Below are 23011 nucleotides of genomic sequence, written 5' to 3' on the forward strand. Positions count from 1 at the left end.
CCTGGTGATGGGTATTAAAGAGGGCACGCTCTGCATGGAGCACTGGGTGTTATACGCAAGCAACGAATCATGGAACACTACATCAAAAACTAATGATGTAATGTATGGTGATTAACATAACAATAAAAAAATTTTTAAAAACCCAGAACTAACATCATCCTTAATGGGAAAAAAATGGAGCTTTTCCTCTAAGGTCAGGAACAAGACAGGGATGTCTGCTCTCACCACTTTTATTCAACATAATACTGGAAGTCCTAGCCACAGCAATCAGAAACAAAAAGAAATCAAAGACTCCACTAAAAAACAGTTAGAACCAATAAACAAATTGAAGTCGCAGGATACAAAAATTAATGGACAGAATCTGTTGCATTTCTATACACCAATAATGAAGTGGCAGAATGAGAAATTAACAAAACAATTCCATTTGTCATTGCACCAAAAATAGTAAGATAACGTAGGAATAAACCTTATCAAAGAGATTAAAGACATGTACTCTGAAAACTATAAAACATGGATAAAAGAAATTGAATACATAAAGAAATGGAAAGACATTCCATGCTCATGGATTGGAAGAACAAGTATTATTCAAATGTCTATACTACCCAAAGCAACCTACACATTTAATGCAATCCCTATCAAAATACCTCCAGCATAGGGTGCCTGGGTGGCTCAGTCGCTAAGCGTCTACCTTCGGCTCAGGCCATAATCCCAGGGTCCTAGGATCGGGTCCCACATTGGGCTCCCTCCTCGGCCAGAAGCCTGCTTCTCCCTCTCCGCCCACCACCACCCCCCCGCCGGCTTGTGTTCCTGCTCTCGCTATCTCTCTTTCTGTCAAATAAATAAATAAATAATAAAATCTTAAAAAAAAAAAAAATACCTCCAGCATTTTTCACAGAACGAGAACCAACAATCCGAAAATTTGTATGGAACCACAAAAGACCCCGAATACCCCAAGCAACCTTGAACAAGTAAAGCAAGCTGGAAGCATCATAATTCTGGACTTCAGGCTGTATTACAAAGCTCTAGTAATCAAAAGAGTATGGTACTGGCACAAAAACAGTATCCAATATAAAGAACTTATTAAATTCAACACCCCAAAACAACGTAATTCAATTAAAAAACAGGCAGAAGACATGAACAGACATTTTACCAAAGAAGACATCCAGACAGCCAACAGACACATGAAAAGATAATCATCACTTATCAGGGAAATGCAAATCAAATCCACACCAGTCAGAATGGCTACAATTAACAACACAAGAAACAACAGATGTGGGCGAGAGGGGAACCCTCTTGCACTGTTAGTGGGAATACAAACTGGTGCAGCCACTCTGGGCAACAGTACGGAGGTTCCTCAAAAAGTTAAAAATAGAACTACCTTGGGACGCCTGAGTGGCTCACTCCGTTAAGCATCTGCCTTTGGCTCGGGTCATGATCCCAGGGTCCTGGGATTGAGTCCCGCATCAGGCTCCTTGTTCAGCAGGGAACCTGCTTCTCTCTCTGCCTGCCACTCCCTCTCCCTCCCTCCCTCCCTGACAAATAAATAAATAAATCTTTAAAAAAAAAAAAAATAGAACTACCTTAAGATCCAGGAATCACCCTACTGGGTATTTACCCAAAGAATACAAAAACACTAATTCAAAGGGATAATACACCCCTATGTTTATAGCAGCTTTACTTAGAACAACCAATAGATAGAAGTATCCATCGATTGATGAATGGATAAAGAGGGTGTGGGATGGATATACAATGGAATATTATTCAGCCGTAAAAAAGAATGAAATCTTGCTATTTGCAACGATGGGGATGGAGCTAGAGAGTGTAATGCTAAGCAAAATAAGTCAGAGAAAGACAAATACCACATGATTTCACTCACATGGAATTTAAGAAACAAATAAGCAAAGAGAAACAAATGCGAGAGACAGAGAGAGAGAGAGAGAGCAAAGAGTCAAAGCAAGAAACATTCTTAACTATAGAGAAGTGATGGTCACCAGAGGGGAGGTGGGTGGGTGGGGGATGGGTGAAACGGGTGATGGGGACTGAGGAGCGCCCTTGTCATGATGAGCACAGGGGGATGTATGGAAGTGTTGAATCACTATCCTGCACATCTGAACAGTAACTATCACTCTGTATGTTAACTGGAATTGAAGTAAAAACTTAAAGTAAAAAAATAAGTAGAAATAAAAACTCTGGAATCTCAAAAGTAAATAAATACCTAAACATGCAGACAGCAGGAGCCAGGGTTCTTGCTTCAGAGAAGGGAGGAACAAATACATAAAGTGAGAAGACTGGAGGTCAACAGTGTGGTGTTGCACTGGAATTCTGGGTGTCCATGTGAACTCACGGGGTCATTTCAAAAGGACACAGACGCCAACTGTGCCTCTGGACAAATCCAGGACAATCAGACTATCAAAAGGGTGATAGTAATGGATGATGAGCCACTGAATAAAACAGAAATCCATGAACCTGGCAATAAGTGGAAAGTTTAATGCATAATGAGATATTTACATAGACTCCAACTACCAATCCACAAAATACTGAACAACCACAAAGGAGGAAGATGTTCCCAGCACAGAAGGGTGGCAGACACCACAGTGATCAAGGGATCACAATTCCCATCATCAGTAATGGGACAAATTGAAGCCATGCACCACCTGCTAGGATGCTCGGAGAGGAGCATGCAGTGCCTCGGTGATGTTAATAACCAAGATGCATGGACTGAAAGCTCATCTCAGAAACAACAAGCCAACCAACCGAGCGGCATTCTGCAAAATAAACTGACTGATCGTCTTCAGAACTGCCAAGGTCACAGAAGTCCAGGGAAAAAACTGTTCCAGACCGAAGACATTACATTCAACAAGTCATTCTGGAATCAATCATTTTACAAGAAAGGCCATTACTGGGAAATCAGGGTAAGACTGAATGTGAAGAAAGGACTAGATGGTAAAAATGTAAATTATCTGATTGGGATGACTGTATGCATTATGGAGAATAATGTTCTGTTCCCAGCAAACAAACATATTCAGAAGTTAAAAAAAAAAAAAAAAATTACCTCAAAGCAGATTCCCAGGCCCTGCTGCAGAACTCAACATTTGCACTCTGGAGTAGGCCTGGAATCTGCATTTTAACCAGCTTCCAGGTCACTTCTGGGACACACCTGAGCCCAAGAACCACTCGCTACCCTGCACTCTCCCAGCACAACCCGATCCGAGTGAAAGCCCACCGAGGCACCATCATGCTCCCCCTAATGCGGTTCAGAAAGCAGTGGTCCCTTACTGTGCACAAGAAATCTGACTACTGGGGTGCCTGGGTGGCTTAGTGGGTTGAGCATCTGCCTTTGGCTCAGGTCATGATCTCAGGGTCCTGGGATCAAGCCCCATGTCTGGCTCCTTGCTCAGCGAGGAGCCTGCTTCTCCCTCTGCCCCTTTCCACCATTTGTGTGCTCTCTCTCTGCTTTCTATCAAATGAATAAAATCAGAAAGAAAGAAAGAAATCTACTTCTGTCTTTCCAGCCATTTTTCTCCAGTAAAACAGGGCCAGGATTACCAAGGGGGCCCAAATTCCCGAAGTCTGCATTTCTCCCTGACTGTTCTCTGACTTGAGCTATGTGATTTCTCATCTGCCACCTGGAGAAGGAGGGGAGAGTAAAAAGCTTGTTTGATTTTTAGTGCTCGCTCCCTGTTCCCACCATTTTACTCTTTCTTTTATAAGCCCCATCTCATTAGCCACCTGGTAAATTTCACTCAGAATGGCACACCGGCCCCACATTTCATATCCAGAGCCAGGGAAACAGCCCAAACAACTCCAGCAACTCATAAAGGTAATTAATTGCAGATGACACACACCCGAAATATCCTGAGCACAAAAGGAAAATCACAAGGTTCCAAACTTAACAGTCGAATCATACTTGACTGTCATTTACACTCACTCAAAACTCTTTCGAGTTACTTCTTTAGGGCACTGACTTAAGGCAGCTTACTGCTCAGTTCTGTCCTTTAGGTCATTTAAGGGTTTGCTTTGAGGTCCAACAGGCCTAACATGAATGCTGGCTCTGCCTGTGTGACCTTGGGCAAGTCACTTACCTCTCTGGACCCTGGTTTATCACCTATAAAATGGGAGAATAGAAATACCTGCTTCAGAAATTACAGGCACAATTAAAATAAGTGTGTGTGTGTGTGTGTGTGTGTGTGTGTGTATAAATGCAACTATCTATCAAGTGTCTGGTAAATAAGTACTACATAAATGTTAGCTGTTCTTTTCTGTTATCATTATTCATAAATTATAAATAGGAGCTCTACCATCATTGTCTCCTAACCGAAAAAGGTTTTCTCCACGGAAGTGAAAGGAGAGGGAAGATCTTCAATAATGCACAAGTCATCCCTGGAGTATTTCGACGTCAGGCATCAATATAGAGTCCTAGTCCCCCAGGCTAATTGGATGAATCACCAATTCAACCTCACCTCCTCAGAAAATACTTGCCTGATTTCCCCAGGCTAGTGTCCGCCCCTCTAGGGATAGAGCCTTTCCCACATTAACTGGGAGCTGAAGGAGCATCTCACTGAATTCGGCTTCCTGGGGAGCCAGTTTAGGACACCCTGAGGTCCTCCATGTGACAATCTACCTTTAGAAAGAGTGAATGCAAACCGTATCACTGCAGGGGGATAACAATAATAGAGCCAAATAAGGCAACCTCTCACAAGAGGGAAGAACGAGCAAAAGGAGCAGCTATGAAATGGCCACCTGTTCCCTGAAAAAGGTCCCAACAAGAATGCTTGAGCGTGTACAGGAGCAGAACACAGAGCTTAACTGCAGGGCTATTCTGGAGGTCTCAGATTCGCAGACCCACAGGAGCCAGGTGAGTAACATGCAGGAGGAAAGCAGGCAGGGGCAACGTACATCAAATACCCATCACACATCATGGGAAGGTAGGAGTCACAGGAGAGTGCACACGTCTGCAGGGGACATCTATGACTCAACAACAGGCACACGGGACTGGGGCCCCAGTGTCACAGATCTTCAAGCTGTTCAAGAGCAGCTGACAATCTGGAGTTCTCTGTCGAGTTTTAAGGTCTTAAAACACTGATTCACAATTTAGGAAAAACAAACAAACAAAAAAACCAGCTCACATGCCCAACAAGACCCACCTGTGAGCCAAGTTCTGGCCAGGGCCCCAGAGCTCCTTCACATGCACCTCTCAGAACCAAGCTCTGCCCTCCATCAGACCGTAAGTCTATGTGCCAGTTAGTGTCCCTGTCTTAGACCAAGAGGAATTGGATTTAAAACCCTTCAGGTCCTGTCAAAAATGCATAACCTGAATCTAATCATGAACCAACAGCTGCCAAACCCAGACTGAGGGATGGTGTACAAAGCAACTGGCCAGAAAAGGAATGCACAAGTCAAGGTCATGAAAAACAAAGACAGTGTGGAAGGGCTCCAGATTAAGGGAGATTTAACAGATGCAAGAGTTCAATGCAATGCCAGATTCTGGACCAGATTCTGGATTGGGCCAAGAAAATGGCCATAAAAGGCTTAATTGGCCTCACTGGTTAAATATGAATGCGGGCATCACATACTATGACATCAGTGATATATTTCCTGAATTTTACCAACACACGATAGGTATTTATGAAAATGCTCTTGTTCTTAGGAAACACAGCACTTAAAAATGATCAGGAAAAATGTTTTTATAGGTAGATACAGAGAAATCTACCTCAAATATGATAAAATGCTAACAACTAGTTAATTTGGCTGAAAGGTACACGGGAGTCCTTCCACTATTCTTGCAATTCTTCAGCAATTTTTAAATTTTTTCAAAGTAAAAAGATGTGTAAAAAAAAAAAAAAAACAGGCTTGCAACCAATGAAAACGTGGGTTTATAGTAACAACCCACTAAGTAGGGTTGAAAGGGTTAAATAGCTCATAATTGGTGCTGAAAAGCCAGAAAAGGTTGCTTTATAAATATAAATACAGCACATTAAATAGGATCTGAGAGGAACATGGCCCAGCTCGTACTATTACTTTGATAAACATCATAGTTCAGAGGGCTGCAATTCATGAAACCTACCTACCTCCTTTGTGCCAAGGCCAGCAGGACCACTGTTGCTGAACCTGGCCAACACTTCCAGCAGCATTTGGGCATGAGGGGGCGTGCTCACCATTACTGTGCAGCCTGCCTATGAGGAAGCGGGGGGTGGGGGGGTGGGGGTGGGGTGCTAGAATGGCCCCCTCCTTCAGGAAGGTGGTGCGGCGTCTGGGATTTTGATGGTCTGTGGAGGAGCTATTGCCACTGCTGAAGCCTTGGGAGGCAGACACATCCTGCATCTGAATACCAAGGAGAAAACTCAATTTGGCTCTTGAGTAAGTCACAATAGTCTCATCAAATCCCAGCCCCTTGAGACCACAGGCAGGAAATGGAGACTCTATGAATAAAGCCAAATTTAACAGGGAACAACAAAATACAACAATGGAGGCCGAGAAGCAGAAAGAGAGAGAGAAAGACAAAGGTTACTACACAAGGCTGTCTGGCTGGAAGACCTGCTCTGTTGACCCTCAGGGGTTATGGGGTGGGGATGGATGGATGGATGGATGGATGGTGTGTGTGTGTGCATGTGCGATGCGGTTTTATTAGATACAAGTAATTAAAAATCAAGGTATTTCCTCCAAGATCCAGGTTTTCAACTTATCTTGGAAAAAAGCCCATGTGTCACCACAGAGGGCCTACGGGCTCTCGGGGCCGCGCATGGGTGGCAACAAGTAGCCGGCTGCTCCTTCAGGTAGGACAAGTGCTGTCTAGTGTCCCAAAGGGTCCCCCCACTGCCTATTCTCTCCTAGGCCCTGCTTTCTTCACTTCCATTATCCACTTGGCCCCTGCAGGAATTCCAGTTTGAGACACCCCCTCCCAGCCCCACTACACATAAACACTGGCACTCCGACCAATTCCAGAAACAGCTGTGGGACAGAAATTTCAGGGTCAAAGCAAAGATGGGATATAAAACTTAGGCTACCACAGCGTTTTAAGTCCAGGTTCATACCAACAGCCCTCCCTACATGACGGCTTATGGTTTCGTGACCACAGCACAACATTCACTGGCCTGCTCAAAAAGGCACATTCACCTTCATGAACAGTCAGCCCACAGGATGTAGCCAACTAAAACACATCTCTGAGGAAACACAATTATTTTCCCTGAACAGACAATGACTGCAAGTCGACAGAGCAGAAAAGAAAAAACACCAAAACCAAAAAATAAAAAAAACACACAAAGAGGCTCCTTCAAGTTGTCTTGTCACTGCTGCTTGTCTCCACTGGATGAAAACATTTTTCTACTATATTCAATTCCATACACCTTGAGGATGAGTTATTGAGAAACTATGAAGGACACTACTAAATATAAGCAGTGTCTGTTCTCTGGTCTCCAGGTTCCCAGAAAATTCCAGAAGGCCAGAACAATGTGCCTGGAAAGCTCTGAAGATGGCTTTATATAGGTCAGTGCCCAAACCTGAATGAAATCCTGTGCATTCCAGGAAGCTGAAGAGGCACGGTGGTCTTCAAGTCCAGGAGGGAACTGGATGCCTTTTGTTATAAAGGCGATTGCAACTCAGGAATACAGCAACCAGCAGGAAGCTCTAGGAGGTCCAAAACTTCCTTGCTTTTGTTTATAACGTGGCTGCTTGTAGGCAGGAGCTCCTCAGAAGCAGGAACTTGGCCGTGCACAACATGCAGCATGTACTGCACAGCATGGAACTCATGCTCAAAGATGGTCTGACAACACAATAACCCAAGATAATGAACGCATCCACTTCATTTAGCACCGGACTCTAGGGGGGATAATTACTTAAAAAAAAAAAAAAAAGACCTTTTAGGAACAATAAAGGAATAGAACTATGGGCAGTGATGTCATTTTGGAGTGTTGTTGGGGTCTGGAGCTGATGGCCAAGAAAAAATTCTTGAGATGTCTTTGGTGCAAAGAGGTGATTTTATTAAAGCACAGGGACAGGACCCGTGGGCTGAAAGAGCTGCACCAGGGTCATGAGGAGTGGCCCATTATACACTTCCAAGTTGGCAAGGGGTTAGATGTGTGTAAGTCTCTAAGGAATTTTGGAAGCAAGGTTTCCAGGACCTTGAGGGGGCTAGCTATTGTTGGGAAAAGGTCATTTTTAACTGTCTAATAAAACCTTCGTCATGAGACCCTTCAGATGTATATCAGTGGGTCATATGCTTGGGGGATGGCTACCAACATGTACCTTGGGGGTAGAGATAAAGGAAGTTCCTAAAAGACTTTTTATATCTTAAACAAGACTCAAAGGATCCTGTGGGTCGGGCTAAAATTGCCTCTTGCTCTTGGCAATGTATTAACATCGAGGCAGCTGAGTTCCTAAAGGAGTGTCACTCTGCCTGTTTCAAGGACTTGTCGATAGGTTGTAGGAAGAAAATTTAATTTTTCATTTTGCCTTTTTTCCCCCACATCAGGCTGTATGTTAAATATTGTAGATTTACCTTCTCAGGCATCATAATATTATAGTAATATAGGATACAGTCTTTATTCTTGGGAAATAAATGTAGAAGGAATTAGGGCTAAAGAATCACCATGACTGAAACCATTTTTCCAATATCTCAGAAAAAAAAGTTATGTACAACATGTGTGTGTTTATTCTTTTATTAAGAAAAAGAGTGGATAGGGCAATTCCACCTGAGAATCAGAACAGCAGGCTCCTCCCCCAGAAGACCAACACAAACCTCTCACCCACACTAAGTCTACTGATCAGAGAGTGATGCAAAGCTTCAGCTCTAGGGGAAACAGGATCCAGCATCTTTTGGGGTCTGTTTCTTTTTGTTTTGTCTTTGTTTTTTGTTTGTTTGTTTGTTTTTATTGGATACAGAGCCATTTTTTAATTTTATATATATTTTTTTCTTTTTCTTTCTACTTTTCTAACAAGCTTCTTATAACAAGCAGACCAAAACACACCCAGGATCTAAGTTCTGTTTTTGTTTTTTTGTTTGTTTGTTTGTTCGTTTGTTTTTTAAAGATTTTTTATTTAGTGCTCGCTTCGGCAGCACATATACTAAAGATTTTTTATTTATTTATTTGACAGAGAGAGAGACAGCGAGAGCAGGAACACAAGCAGGGGAAGTGGGAGAGGGAGAAGCAGGCTTCCTGCCGAGCAGGGAGCCCGATGTGGGACTCGATCCCAGGACCCTGGGATCATGACCTGAGCCAAAGGCAGACGCTCAACGACTGAGCCACGCAGGCGCCCTAAGTTCTGTTTTGTACTTTAGGGTTTTTTTCGATTTTTAAAATTATTTTATTTTGCCTTTCCCCTCCCCTCCAAAATGACAAGACAGAGGAATTCACCCCAAAGGAAGAACAGGAAGAAAGGACAGCCACAGATTTAATCAATGCAAATATAAGTAGGCTGTCTGAACTAGAATTTAAAAACAATTTTAAGGATACTAGCTGGGCTTTAAGAAAGCATGGAAGACACTAGAGAAACCCTTACTGCAGTGATAGAATAACTAAAATCTAGTCAAACTGAAATTAAAAATGCTATAACTGAGATGCAGACTCAAATGGATGCCATAAAAATGAGGATGGACAAACCAGAGGAATCGGTGATACAGAATATAAAACCGTGAAAAATAATGAACTGAAAAGAAGAGGGAAACAAAGGTAATAGATCACAAAGGCAGACTTAGGGAACTCAGCGACTTATTAAAACAGACTAACATTGGTATCCTAAGAGTCACAGAAAATGAAAAGAGAGCAAAACGTTTATTCAAGCAGATTACAGCTAAAACTTCCCTAATATGGGGAAGCATACACACACCAAAATCCAAGCACAGAGAACTCCCATTAATTCAACAAAAGCTGACCATCGCCAAGGCTTATCATAGTCAAACTCACACAATACATAGACAAGGAAAGAATCCTAAAAGCAGGAAGGGGGAAAAAAACCTAAACCTACAAGAGAAGACAGATCAGGTTTGCAGCAGATCTGTCCAGAGACTCAGCAGGCCAGAAAGGAATAAAAGGAAATATTTAACATGCTGAATGGGAAAAATATGCAGCCAAGAATGCTTTATCCACCAAGGCTGTCATTCAGAATAGAAAGAAAGATAAAGAGTTTCCTAGACCAAAAAAAAAAAAAAAAAAAGTAAAGGAGTTCATGACCACTAAACCAGCCCTGCAAGAAATATTAAGGGGGACTCTATGAGTGGGGGAAAAAACACTCAAAGCAACAAAGACTAGAAAGGACCAGAGAACATCACCAGAAATACCAACTCTACAGACAACACAATGACACTGAATTCATCTCTTTCAATAATCACTCTGAATATAAATGGACTAAATGCTCCAATCAAAAGACATAGGGTTTCAGAATGGATTAAAAAAAAAACAAGATCTATTTTTATGCTGCCTACAAGAGACTAATTTTAGACCTAAAGACACCTGCAGATTGAACGTGAGGGGATGGAAAACCATCTACCACGCTAATGGACGTCGTCAAAAGAAAGCTGGAGTAGCCAGTTACATCAGACAAACTAGATTTTATTTTATTTATTTATTTTTTTAAAGATTTTATTTATTTATTGGAGAGCGAGCGAGAGAAAAACAGCATGAGAGACGAGAGGGTCAGAGGGAGAAGCAGGCTCCCCGCTGAGCCGGGAGCCCGATGTGGGACTCGATCCCAGGACCCTGGGATCATGACCTGAGCTGAAGGCAGTCGCTTAACCAACTGAGCCACCCAGGAGCCCCAAACTAGATTTTAAACCAAAGACTGCAACAAGAGATGAAGAGATGAAAAAAAAATACAAAAAAATTATGCATGGGTTAACCAGGAAATTAATTTAAAAAAATACATGAATGCAAATGAAAACACAACAGTCCAAACCCTTTGGGATGTGGCAAAGGCAGCCCTAAGACGGAAGTATATTGCAAGGCCTACCTCAAGAAGCAAGAAAAGTCTCAAATACACAACCTAACCTTACACCTAAAGGAGCTAGAAAAGGAACAGCAAATAAAACCCAAAGCCAGCAGAAGAAGGGAAAATAATAAATATTATAACAGAAATAAACTATATAGAAACAAACAAACAAACAAAAAACAGTAGAACAAACCAGTGAAACTAAGAGCTGGTTCTTTGGAAGAATAAAAGTGATAAAACCCTTAGCCAGACTTATCGAAAAGAAAAGAGCAAGGACCCAAATAGATAAAAGCACAAATATAAGAGGAGATATCACAACCAACACATTTATACTATGATAAATTATATGCCAACAAACTGGGCAATTGGGAAGGAATGGACAAATTGCTAGAAACAAACTACCAAAACTGGAACAGGAAGAAATAGAAAATTTGAACAGATCATAACCAGCAAAGAAATTGAATCAGTAATCAAAAATCTCCCAACAGGGGCGCCTGGGTGGCTCAGTCCATTAAACATCCAACTCCTGGTTTTGGCTCAGGTCATGGGATCAAGCCCGACTTCGGGCTTTGCACTCAGCTTGGAGTCTGTTTCAGATTCTCTCTCCCTCTCCCTCCCCTACTAAAAAGAAGAATTGCTGGCCAGTAGCCCTAATCAACATGGAAATAAAAATTCTCAATACGAGCAAATCGAAGTCAACAGTACATTAAAAGAATTATTCACCATGATCAAGTGGGATTTATTCCTGGGCTGCAGGGGTGGTTCAGTATCTGCAAAAAATCAACGTGGAACACCACGTTAACAAAACAAAGTTTAAGAACCATATGATCCTGTCAATAGATGCACAAAAAGCATTTGACAAAATACAGCATCCTTTCTGGATAAAAACACTCAACAAAGTAGGGACAGATGGAACATACCTCAACATCATAAAGGTCATATACAAAAGACCCACAGCTAATATCATCTTCAATGGCAAAAAATTCAGAGCCTTTCCCCTATAGTCAGAAGTAAGACAAGGATGTCCATTCTCACCATTACTATTTAACATAGTACTGGAAGTCAGCCTCAGCAATCAGACAATAAAAAGAAAAGGCATCCGAATCAGCAAGGAAGAAGTCAAACTTCCACTCTGTGCAGACAAAGTGATAATCTATACAGGAAACCTGAAAGATTCCACCAAAAAATTGGTAGAACTCATATGAATTCAGCAAAGTCACAGGATATAAAATCAGTGTGCAAAAATCTGTTGCATTTCTCTACACCAATAACGAAGCCACAGAAAAAGAAATCAAGGTAGAACGGTGGCGGCCGCAGAGGCTCTGGCAGCTCGGGACTGAGTGCAAGTAACAGAATCACCATGATTCTTCAGAGGCTCTTCAGGTTCTCCTCTCTCATTCGGTCTGCAGTCTCAGTTCATTTGAGGAGGAACAGTGGTGTGACAGCAGTGGCATTTAATAAGGAACTTGATCCTGTGCAGAAACTCTTTGTGGACAAGACTAGAGAATACAGAACTAAGCGACAGGCATCTGGAGGACCCGTTGATACTGGCCCAGAGTACCAGCAAGACCTAGAGAGGGAGCTTTTTAAGCTTAAGCAAATGTATGGCAAAGCAGAAATAAATACATTCCCGGACTTCGAATTTGAAGATCCTAAATTTGAAGTCATCGAAAAACCCCAGTCCTGAAGAAAGAATGTAAAATTTGGTAATTTGTCCTAGATTAGTTGTACAACTGTATCAGAATAAACATATATTTCTCAACTGTCAAAAAAGAAAAAGAAAAAGAAAAAGAAATAGAAATCGAGGCATTGAGGAATCGATCCCATTTGCAATTGCACCAAAACCAGTAAGATACCTAGGAATAAACCTAACTAAAGAGTTAAAAGATCTGTACTCTGGAAACTATACAACACTTATGAAATTGAGGAAGACACAAAGAAATGGAAAAACATTCCCTGCTTATGGATTGAAAGAACAAATACTGTTAAAATGTCTATGCTACCCAAAGCAACCCACACATTAAATGCAATCCCTATCAAAATACCATCAACATTTTTCACAGAGCTGGAACAAACAATCCTAAAATTTGTATGGAACCATGGAAGACCCCAAATAGCAAAACAATCCTGAAAAAGAAAAACAAAACTAGAGGCATCACGATTCCAGATTTCAAGCTCTGTTACAAAGCTGTAGTCATCAAGACAGTAGGGTAGTGGCACAAAAACAGACACACAGATCAATAGTACAGAATACAGAAATTAGAAATGGACCCACAACTATATAGTCAACTAATCTTTAATGAAGAAAAAAAGAATACCTAATGGGAAAAACAGTCTCTTCAACAAACAGTGTCATGAAAAATGGACAGCCACATGAAGAATGAAACTGGACCACTTTCTTGTACCATACACAAAAATAAATTCAAAATGGATTAAAGACCTAAATGTGAGACAGGAATCTGTCAAAATCCTAGAGGAGAACACAGACAGCAACCTCTTTTACTTCGGCCATAACAACTTCTTAGTAGACACATTGCTGGAGGCGAGGGAAACAAAAGCAAAAATGAACTATTGGGACTTTATCAAGATAAAAAAAGCTTCCACACAGTGAAGGAAACCATCCACAAAACTAAAAGGCAGCCTACAGAATGGGAGAAGATATTTGCAAACAACATTCTGATAAAAGGTTAGTAACCAAAATATACAAAGAACTTATCAAACTCAACACCCCAAAAATAAATAATCCAGTTAAGAAATGGGCAGAAGACATGAATAGACAATTTGTACAAAGAAGGCATCCAGTTGGCTAACAGATACGTGAAAAGATGCTCAACATCACTCATCATCAGGGAAATAGAAATCAAAACCCCAATGAGATATCACCTCCCACCTGTCAGAATGGCTAAAATTAACAACACAGGAAACAACAGGTGTTGGTGAGGATGCGGAGAAAGGGGAACCCTCCTACACCGTTGGTGGGAATGCAAGCTGGTGCAGCAGCTTTGGAAAACAGTATGGAGGTTCCTCAAACAGTTAAAAATAGAACTACCCTACAATCCAGCAATTGCACTACTGGGTATTTACCCAAAAGGATATAAAAATACAGATTCAAAGCTGTACATGCACCCTGATATGTACAGCAGCATTATTTACAGTACCCAAACTATGGAGAAAGCCCAAGTGTCCATCTACTGATGAATGAATAAAGAAGATGTGGTATATATGCAATGGAATATTACTCAGCCACCAAAAAATGATGGACGGAGCCAAAGTGTATTACGCTAAGTGAAGTAAGTCAGAGAAAGACAAATACCCTATGGTCTCACTCATACGGGGAATTTAAGAAAGAAAATAGATGAACATATGGGAAAGGGGAAAGAAAAAAAAGGAGAGGGGGGAAACAAGCCCTAAGAGACTCTTAACAATAGAGAAGGGAGGGTTGATAAGGGAGGTGGTGGGTGGTGGGCATTCAAGACTGCACTTGTGATGAGCACTGGGTGCTGTAAGTGATGAATCACTGAAGTCAACTCCAGAAACCAATACTGCACTTTATGTTAACTAACTAGAATTTAAATTTAAAAAAAAAAATGGAAATAAAGACAAATGTGCTAAGTGTTAACCACTGGTCAATCTAGGAGAAGTGTATGTGTACCCAAATTCACTGTACTAACCTTGCACATTTTGGGTAGGTTTGAAATTTAAAAAAAAAAAAAAAAAAAACCTTAGGGAATGTTTTTTAAATAAGGAATGTTTGGTGAATAAAGAAATCCATAGCAGGACTCAAAATGACTTTTCTATGCCCCCCTGAGGGTAAACAGATGAAGCTGCTCAGGCTGGAGGTGACTCGCCAGGGGCGCCTGGCACCTCAGCCCCTCTGGCGACATCATGGGCTGAAGGATTCACAGCCTCAGCCCCCAGAAGCCCTCCGCAGCACCCGGAACGAGAAGCACTGCTGGGAACGAATGAAGATGCTTAGGAACCAAAAGAATCAGCAGTTTCATGAAGGAAAATGAACTATGATCCACCGTAATCAATCAGCCTGTTACCAGCTGACTATTCACCTTCAATTTCACATCCAATGGCAACTTCCCTCTTTTGTGCTTTATCTGGTGGAATTATTATTTTGGCGGGGGGTGGGGGGGCATTTATCAGTGTTATTTTAAAGGTCTACTCAGGAAGGGATTCTAGGAAAACAGTAGGGAGAGCAGCATATTTTTATAATCTCTCTAAATATATACATAACTAAATACCAAAACCACAAGCTTATGGATAATGTAAAGCTGGGTGACTAATAAGCCGCTAAGGACAAACCATCAGCCATGGTGGCATCACCTTCTGTGCAGGTGAGTGCAGAGGGAAGCAACCAGGGCATCTGATAAGATATCCTGCAAAAACAACCCCCTCAACCACCACGGGTACTCCCTGGGAAGGAACATGCTGAACCATCAAGTACAGAAACACTGGGGGAGTTTCCCTCCTCCCTGCAGCAGCTGAGTACAAGGAACCTACGGGGAGGCTGACGGGGCTCATGTAGGCTGGCCTCCACTCATCCTGGAAACTGGCCCACTAAATCTCCTTTCCAGGGCAGGGCCCCACAATAAAGACACCACACACTGGAGTGGAATCATAATGGAGGAGAGACACACCAGAGGCGAGAGAAGACAACCAAGGTAAAGGCAGGGCAGCAGGACAAGGACAGGAAGCTTCAGGGAAAAGGCTCCCACGCACCTGATCACACCATCAAAACAGAAGAGGGAGCACTGCCAAGTTGGAAAAGGCAGCCATCAACCCCACCTCCCTCCAGAAGTTTACTTTCCTGACTACACATGAAGAGCAACAGAAGGATTGTGTTGTGTATCAATTTAAATTTATTTTAATAAATTTTAATTTAAAAATTTTAATTTAAAATTTTATTAAAATTTATTATATATATTATATTATTAAAATTTTGATTTTAATTTTAAAATAAATTAATAAATTTAAATCAATTGTGTATCAATTTAAATCAGATAAAATCCCAAAGTTCTAAGAAGTAAGAGTAACAGGTGGAACATATCTACATGTAATGAAGGCATGCCAGAAATACCCATGTAACTGCAACTTTCTATTTCGAACTATGTTCAAAGACACATGGAGAAAAAAAAAGACACACAGAAATGATGGAACACAGGAAAAAACAACATGAAGCAGAATTAGACGCAGTCATGAAGTGACAGAACTCAGGCAATTGAAGAAAACATTTCAGAAATGAATACCAACCTAGAAGGAACACTTAGAAGGTCAAAAAAGAAAAAGAAAAGAAAAAACTTTCAAAAACACTAAGAAAAAAACTGAAAGGAAATAAAGGGATAAAAGTGATTTGAGAGAAAGTGACAAATTCTCAGGACAAATAAGAACCAATATAGAGCAAACAGAAGCCCCTGGAGAGGAACAAAACTTTGTTGCAAGAAATTTGCTATTACATATTGTCAGAGCACACCATGTACCTGGAATACGAATTTTGAGTGACTAACACCAAGATGCAGTCTAGTGCAATTACTGACCATGGGAGAAAGAAGAATCCCCTCAGGCTAGTGACTTCTAAGGGTAAGAAACTTAGGTTATCATCCATCTTCCAAAGCAATGCTTCCAAAAGACATAGTAACCTATTTAAGATAATCAAGAAAATGTGATCTAAGGGTATTCAGGTCCACCTAGTTTATTTCAAGTATAAAGAACACAAACTAGTAACTACGTGAAGGAAGTCTGAGCTGGTTGTTCCTGAAAACACCAGCCCATCCCACCTAGCTCCCCACAAAATAGCAGAGAACAAGCTTCCAAAAACCCAAATGACTAGCCAGCCAGCCAAAGAGCTGGGGCAAAAACTTACAGAACTTACGTCAACTTATGGAACTAAGACTAAACAAGAATTAAAGTGAAAAAGTACGTTATTGGCTAAGGGCTCAGACGATATAGATGCAAAAGGATTTTTTTCTAAGGATGGGGAAAGCGTACGTAAAGAATCTTACTGCAGCCCCCCACTGCAGCCGTACCCTGTAACCAGGTGTTCATCCGGAGAGGTCCCTTCACATCTCATCCTCCGGAGCTCACTGAAGCATGGAACCTCCACCCTGGTATTTCCTGACCTTGGTCCTTTCCCCACATCCAGTGAATACTGATCAGATGAAAACTACAGTGACACAGAGTCCACATTAGCAACTTGTGGAATGGCAGAAACAATGAAGTCTAAGGTCAGACAGAGTTACCGCTAGGTAGCCCTGTTCAATAGCTGGCCAGCAGCTACATGAGGGAGGGAAGGCCAACCACTACCAAATCCTGGCTTTCGTCCTCCCAAATTCACAAGAATGTGACCTCCATGAAGGCACACAATTTCACGTGCCTGGGATACTGCTGGATCCCCAGGGCTGGAACTAGCACCTCACCTGGCACGTACCAGGCGCTCCACCAACACCGACCGAATGAGGGAACGCTACAAGTGAGGCACCAGATAATGAATTCATTCATATTCCTATTTAAAATTGAGAAAACAATTCAATGCTGCCAATGTACTAACAACCACTAAACTGCATTCTTGAAGTAGATGAATTCTACCACATGTGAATTGTGTATCAATAAAACTTAATAAAAATAATTGAGCACCTGCTTTATACCACGCATTGAGGATGTGCGAACATATAACCAACAAGGTCTGCCTCAAAATAAGACTGATAACGTCTTTTATTAAGACCCTGAACAGACTAATACCCAACTCCCCCCCCACCGGGGAGAAAAACCACCAGGACCGCCATGAGGGATGTAGCCCCACGTGGATTAAAATGGCGTCACAGAGTCCTAGTCTGTGCAACATATAAGAATTCCAGCCCAACTCCACGCTGGCCCCATTATACAGCTGAGCCGACTGCAGCTTTAAGTAGAAAAGCAGCCAGCGCCCCCACCCCACCCCCCCACCAACACATGCAGCCTGACCCCAGGACCAGCTTGTTTTCCCCCTATACCACCCCGCTCTGGCCATAAATGCTAGGGAGATGTTTGCCTCCATCACTGAGGGATGGAAGTCACAGAAAACCAATTAAAAAAAACAAAAAACGGGATACGGAACACCAGCCTATGGGTTACTCTCAGAAAACAAGGCTCAGATGGAGTCAAACCCTTTCACAAGTCACACTACAAAAACACACAATCACAGAATACGCCATTTCTGGGACATATACTAACCCCACTTTACAGAAAAAGAAACTGAGACACAGGATGGTTCATTAATCTGCCCCAAGTACTCACAGCTAATAAGCCGTGGACCCAGGATTTGAACGTGCACCTGTCAGAAGATAGGACAAGAGACATCAGTGAATCATGTCTTAGTCTGCTAGGGCTGCCATAACCAAGTACCACAGACCGGGTGGCGTACATCACTACACATGTATTTCCTGGCGCTCTGGAGGCTGGAAGCCCAAGACCAAAGTGTAGGAGGTTTGGTTTACTCCCGAGGCCACTCCCCTCAGCTTCCAGATGGTCTCCTTCTCCTGGTGTCCTCACACAGTCTTTCCTCTGTGTGCCTGCATTCCTTCCTGCTAGCTCTTCCTCTTCTCCTAAGAACCTAACAACATCCATCATTTTGGATCAGGGTCCTACCCTGATGACCTCATTTATCCTTTATTACTCCTTCAAGACCCTGTCTCCACATACAGTCACATCAAGGGTTAGGACTGCAAACATAGGAATTTGGGGAGGACATAATTCAGTGTTTAGCAAATAGTGACCCACTTCTGACGAGGCCAATGCCATGGCAAGTTTATAAGTGAGGCAGGGAGTAACATGCAGCCCAGTAAGATTAGTAACAATTTAGATAATCCCTAAGCATCAGCTCCCAAAATGGAAAAATCCCCAAATAATTATTCCCAAGCCCCATCTCCCTTTGGAAGTTACCTAAGCGGTAAACGAAATGTAATTAACATTTTTTGTTAGGCTTCTCTGGAGAGGACACTAAGCTATGTCCCTCCTAGCTCAAGGACGGAAGACTTACGATTTGCAGTAGACTAACAATATTTGCAATTTATAGAACCATTTTCCTCCTCCAAAAATCCAAAGAGCTCAACCGCACACAACACACAATCTCCTTCAACATGCTGTTTATTAGTAAGGGGGAGAACTTAGGCACTTTCCAACAAGCCGCCCAGTAGGTTCCATTTTCATCTCGTTGTGTAACCTCCTCATCTTTGTATCATTCGTTACTAAGAAAGCACCAACAGGGTTATCGCGTGGAAAATACACCTATTCCCTCGGTTTTTAAATGAGCTTTGAGAAGTCTTTTGTGCTGGTTCCGAGGCTGCCTTGACGGTTGGTGAATGCCACACAAGGTGGGGTGCTGTCACCGCTCCATCCTGCCCCTGCCAGGCCCAGGGCACCTGGCACGAACCTGCCATGCAGTTGGCAGGAGTCCAGCGACAAACCCCTCCACCGCCCGTCTGCCCAGAGTGAACACTTTCCTCTGAGCCGAGGTCAAAGCTGGAAAAACTCCAGTGACTTCTTCTTGCCCTTCGAGCAGAGCGGTCACAGGCTGACCGGGAGCCGAGCACGCTCCTGAGGGGTTCCGCTCCACCACCCCTCCCACATGGTTGTTCCTGCAGCTCAGGAGCACAAAGCCGATGGCCCCGCCACGTCCCAGGAGAGGCCCCTGGGGGATGCTGTGCAGCAGCGACGGAACACCGAGGAGGTGCTGATCTGGAGTCTGAGGCTCTGTCATTTTAGGGACAGTTAGCAGGAGCCTGCCATTGCAGATAAAGACTTCCCATCAATCACTTTCACTTTTGCTGAACCATCAACAAACAGCGGCAAGGCTGCAAAACCCAGCCAAGCATCCAAGGAATTAAAATACATTAAGCCCTAAAGAAAGGAAACTTCTCTACCAGCATCTCACAAGTTGGGAAATGAAGCCCTTCCCTTCTCCCAAAGGGTCTCAGCGGCTGCAAAAGCAGGTGTCTGGCTCCTGGTTGGCAGACAAGCTTCTTCTGATACGCATGTAGACACAGCTGGGTGTCACAGTGGGACAGGGCTAGAATGTGAAGCCTCAAGACCTAGATGCAAGTAGCTAACTCAGCACGTGGCAACTAACCACTTGGCAAGAGGGGTGTCGGGGGGAGGGCAAAATGAGGCCTCAGGCCAAAAGCAGCCACAACCATGGGAAATAAAGTTTTGTTGGTAACAGTATCTTGTAATTAGAGTTTTTCGGATACACAGCCACAACTATTCATTGATGTGTCATCTGTGGCCGTTTCTACACTGCGCTGGCAGAGCCGAGTAGTTCCGACAGAGATCATGGGGTCGACAGATCCCAAAGTGTTTACTATCCGGTCCCTCACAGACGAACTTTACCAACTCACGAGCCTTGCGATACCTCACATCAGTTACTTTGTCTTCGAATCTCAGTGTCCATTACCCTTAAAGTGAGAATTGCATAGCCAACTTCCTTCCTATCTAAAAATGACATTCATTCATTCTAATATTACACTCTTAACAATGTAACATTATACCCTTAATAACTGCTGTCGAGTTCTAGGCACTTTGCCCAGATTTCCTTGTTTAGTCCGTACAACAACCCTATGAAGAAAATTGTATTATGGTTCCATTTTACAGACTAGAACAGGAGGCTCAGAGAAGAATGATGACCGAGGTGACAGCTCTAGTCAATGGCGGAGCGGAGGTTCAGCCCCAGCTCCTAATCCATGTGTCACCCCCTGCTCTTTCAGGCCCTGGGGACACAGGTGGAGGTGCCACCCACCAGAGCAGAACAACGACGGATCTCAGCCCCACCCAAGCCACCATGACACCCTCTGCCCTGTCTCCGTGCTCTTTCCTCCAGCCTGGCCCTCTCCTTCCTGCCATTCCCTTCCCCCCTTAAATTGCCAAGAACAATACACCACCTTTTATTTTAAGACACATACATAATCTACTTCTCCTCAGCTGGTAAGCAAAGCCAAACCATGTGAGAGCCTCCTCAGGCACCAAGCTGCAGTTCATTCTTGTGCAACACTTCACATTATTAAAAAGTAAAATTTGAAAACACACACAGACAAACTCTCAGAGAGTGTAATACTTCCAGAATAAAAATTCGAAGTTTTTGGTCTAAGTTAGGGGGAAACTAAAAACCCATGTGTGCCCCACCCAGACCACCACCAGCAATCAGCAGTGGGGGGCATGTCTGCTAACAACTTCACCATTCATCAATTCAGGCTTCCCATCAGTCCTCACAAAAGCACCTTGAGATAGGTAGGTTTGGCATCCATTGGAAACTGAGGTAGAGAGCAGGAGACTTGCCTGAAGGTACCACAGCCTGTAAGGAGCAGAGCTAATAAAACGAAGTCCTCAACCAGATGTAACAACTGACCACCAACCATGCCACAAGCTGAGATCAACAATGAACACCTGTAATAATTATTAGACAAACGTGAATTTGACCTAAATGCTGTATTAAGCCTAAAAAGTAGGGCTCCCTACCCTGTGACCAGCAGAAGTTCCTCTACTCTTCACTTCAAAGACCTGAAATCCAAGATCCTGGATTTGCCAACATTTCCAGGTGGAAGAAATTCACCTGCTTTTGGGGGAGTCACTCCATTCCCTTCCTTCTGGAGACTGCCCTTCAGGAAATTCTAGTGCGTCTATCAATCCCATAGCCCCACCTTCCCTACCTACCAGGGGTGGGCATCTGACCCTGGCTAGCCCGTCCCTCTGGAACTGACAACCAAGCCAGGGGAGGCCCTACTGACCCTTACAGTCCTTTTGGGGAGGAATGGTGTTCCTCACTCTGCAGAGATCCTTCAAGAAGACTGTAAGCCTGGAGCTGCTCAAGGTCATGTTTGCCACCTCTCAAGAATGCCTACCTGTGTAAGAGGTCAATCCATAAAGAAAGCTCAGGGCTAAAACTCAGAGCCCAGGAACTTCGCTCCTGTTTTGGATCCATATCAGAAGCAAACACCATCCTTTTGGGCTTCCCATTAATAGGTTCCTTGTTTTTTTTGGTTTTGTTTTATGTAAACTGATTGGAGTTCACTTTCTTTTTTAAAACCTGCAACCTAAAGAACCCTCACACACAGTGCTTCCTCTACATTCGCCATTCCTAGGGAGAGCACCCACCAGCTACGCCCTGAACCATACGCTCCTCGTTGGCAAAGAAACCACATGGACTTCAGAATACGGCCCCAACTGGAGCTGGGGGGCTCCCGCCTTCTCGCTTTCTCAGCAGACGGTTTTAAACACACAGGCTCAAAATAAGAGAGTCCAACACACACACACACACACACACACACACACACACACACACACACACCATGCTCTGGCAGAGACCTATCAAAAGTGTACATTTATTGCTACCTGACTCAGGAGGATCACAAGAGGGAAGTAACTTGAGTACTTTATAGCTCCCCCTCTTTTTTCTTTTTTTTTTTTAATAAATTTCAGCCTTTTGGCAAGGATTTAGTGATACAACAGCAGGCTCCAGAGCCAGGATCCATTTGGTGCTCCTAGTTATTTTTTTTTTTTTTTAAAGATTTTATTTATTTTTTTGACAGAGACATAGCGAGAGCAGGAACACAAGCAGGGGGAGTGGGAGAGGGAGAAGCAGGCCTCCTGCAGAGCAGGGAGCCCGATGTGGGACTCGATCCCAGGACCCTGGGATCACGACCCGAGCCGAAGGCAGACGCCCAACGACTGAGCCACCCAGGCGCCCCGGTGCTCCTAGTTATAATGCGACAATGATGTGAGCAACTCTGTGAAACCCCCATTATCAGCAGGAGTTATACATTTCTGGAGGAAACCGTCAGATCGCCCGAGAGCCTCTGTTAAGCGGGGAGGAGGGTTGGAGTTCTCCTATAGGGTCTATGAGGAGCTAGCGAGGGAATCACAGACCACCAGCACACACCCTGGCCCTAGTCAAAGGTCTTCCCAGCTCTGCTCCAAACCACCAAAGTAATCTCAGATACAAAACTCGCATTACTTCCCCACGACCCCAAAAGCACCTAAAAGCCATGCTTTTTCTCCTGAGCTCCAGAGCCATAAGTAAATCCCACCACTGTCTACCTGGAAATCAAGGTCTCCCGGA

At 43.2% G+C, this 23011-nt stretch overlaps 1 protein-coding gene and 1 pseudogene across 1 annotated transcript in view; one reads left to right on the top strand and one right to left on the bottom strand.

The window, feature by feature from the left end:
• SNX29 (sorting nexin 29) overlaps positions 1–23011 on the bottom strand; it is a 507745-nt gene that overhangs the window by 330012 nt on the left and 154722 nt on the right. The gene's annotated exons all lie outside the window — the stretch shown is intronic.
• Positions 12223–12644, top strand: LOC102742800 (ATP synthase peripheral stalk subunit F6, mitochondrial pseudogene; annotated as a pseudogene).

Source organism: Leptonychotes weddellii, chromosome 5 (assembly GCF_054177405.1).
Source record: "Leptonychotes weddellii isolate Sample4059 chromosome 5, ASM5417740v2, whole genome shotgun sequence".
Lineage (NCBI taxonomy): Eukaryota > Metazoa > Chordata > Mammalia > Carnivora > Phocidae > Leptonychotes > Leptonychotes weddellii.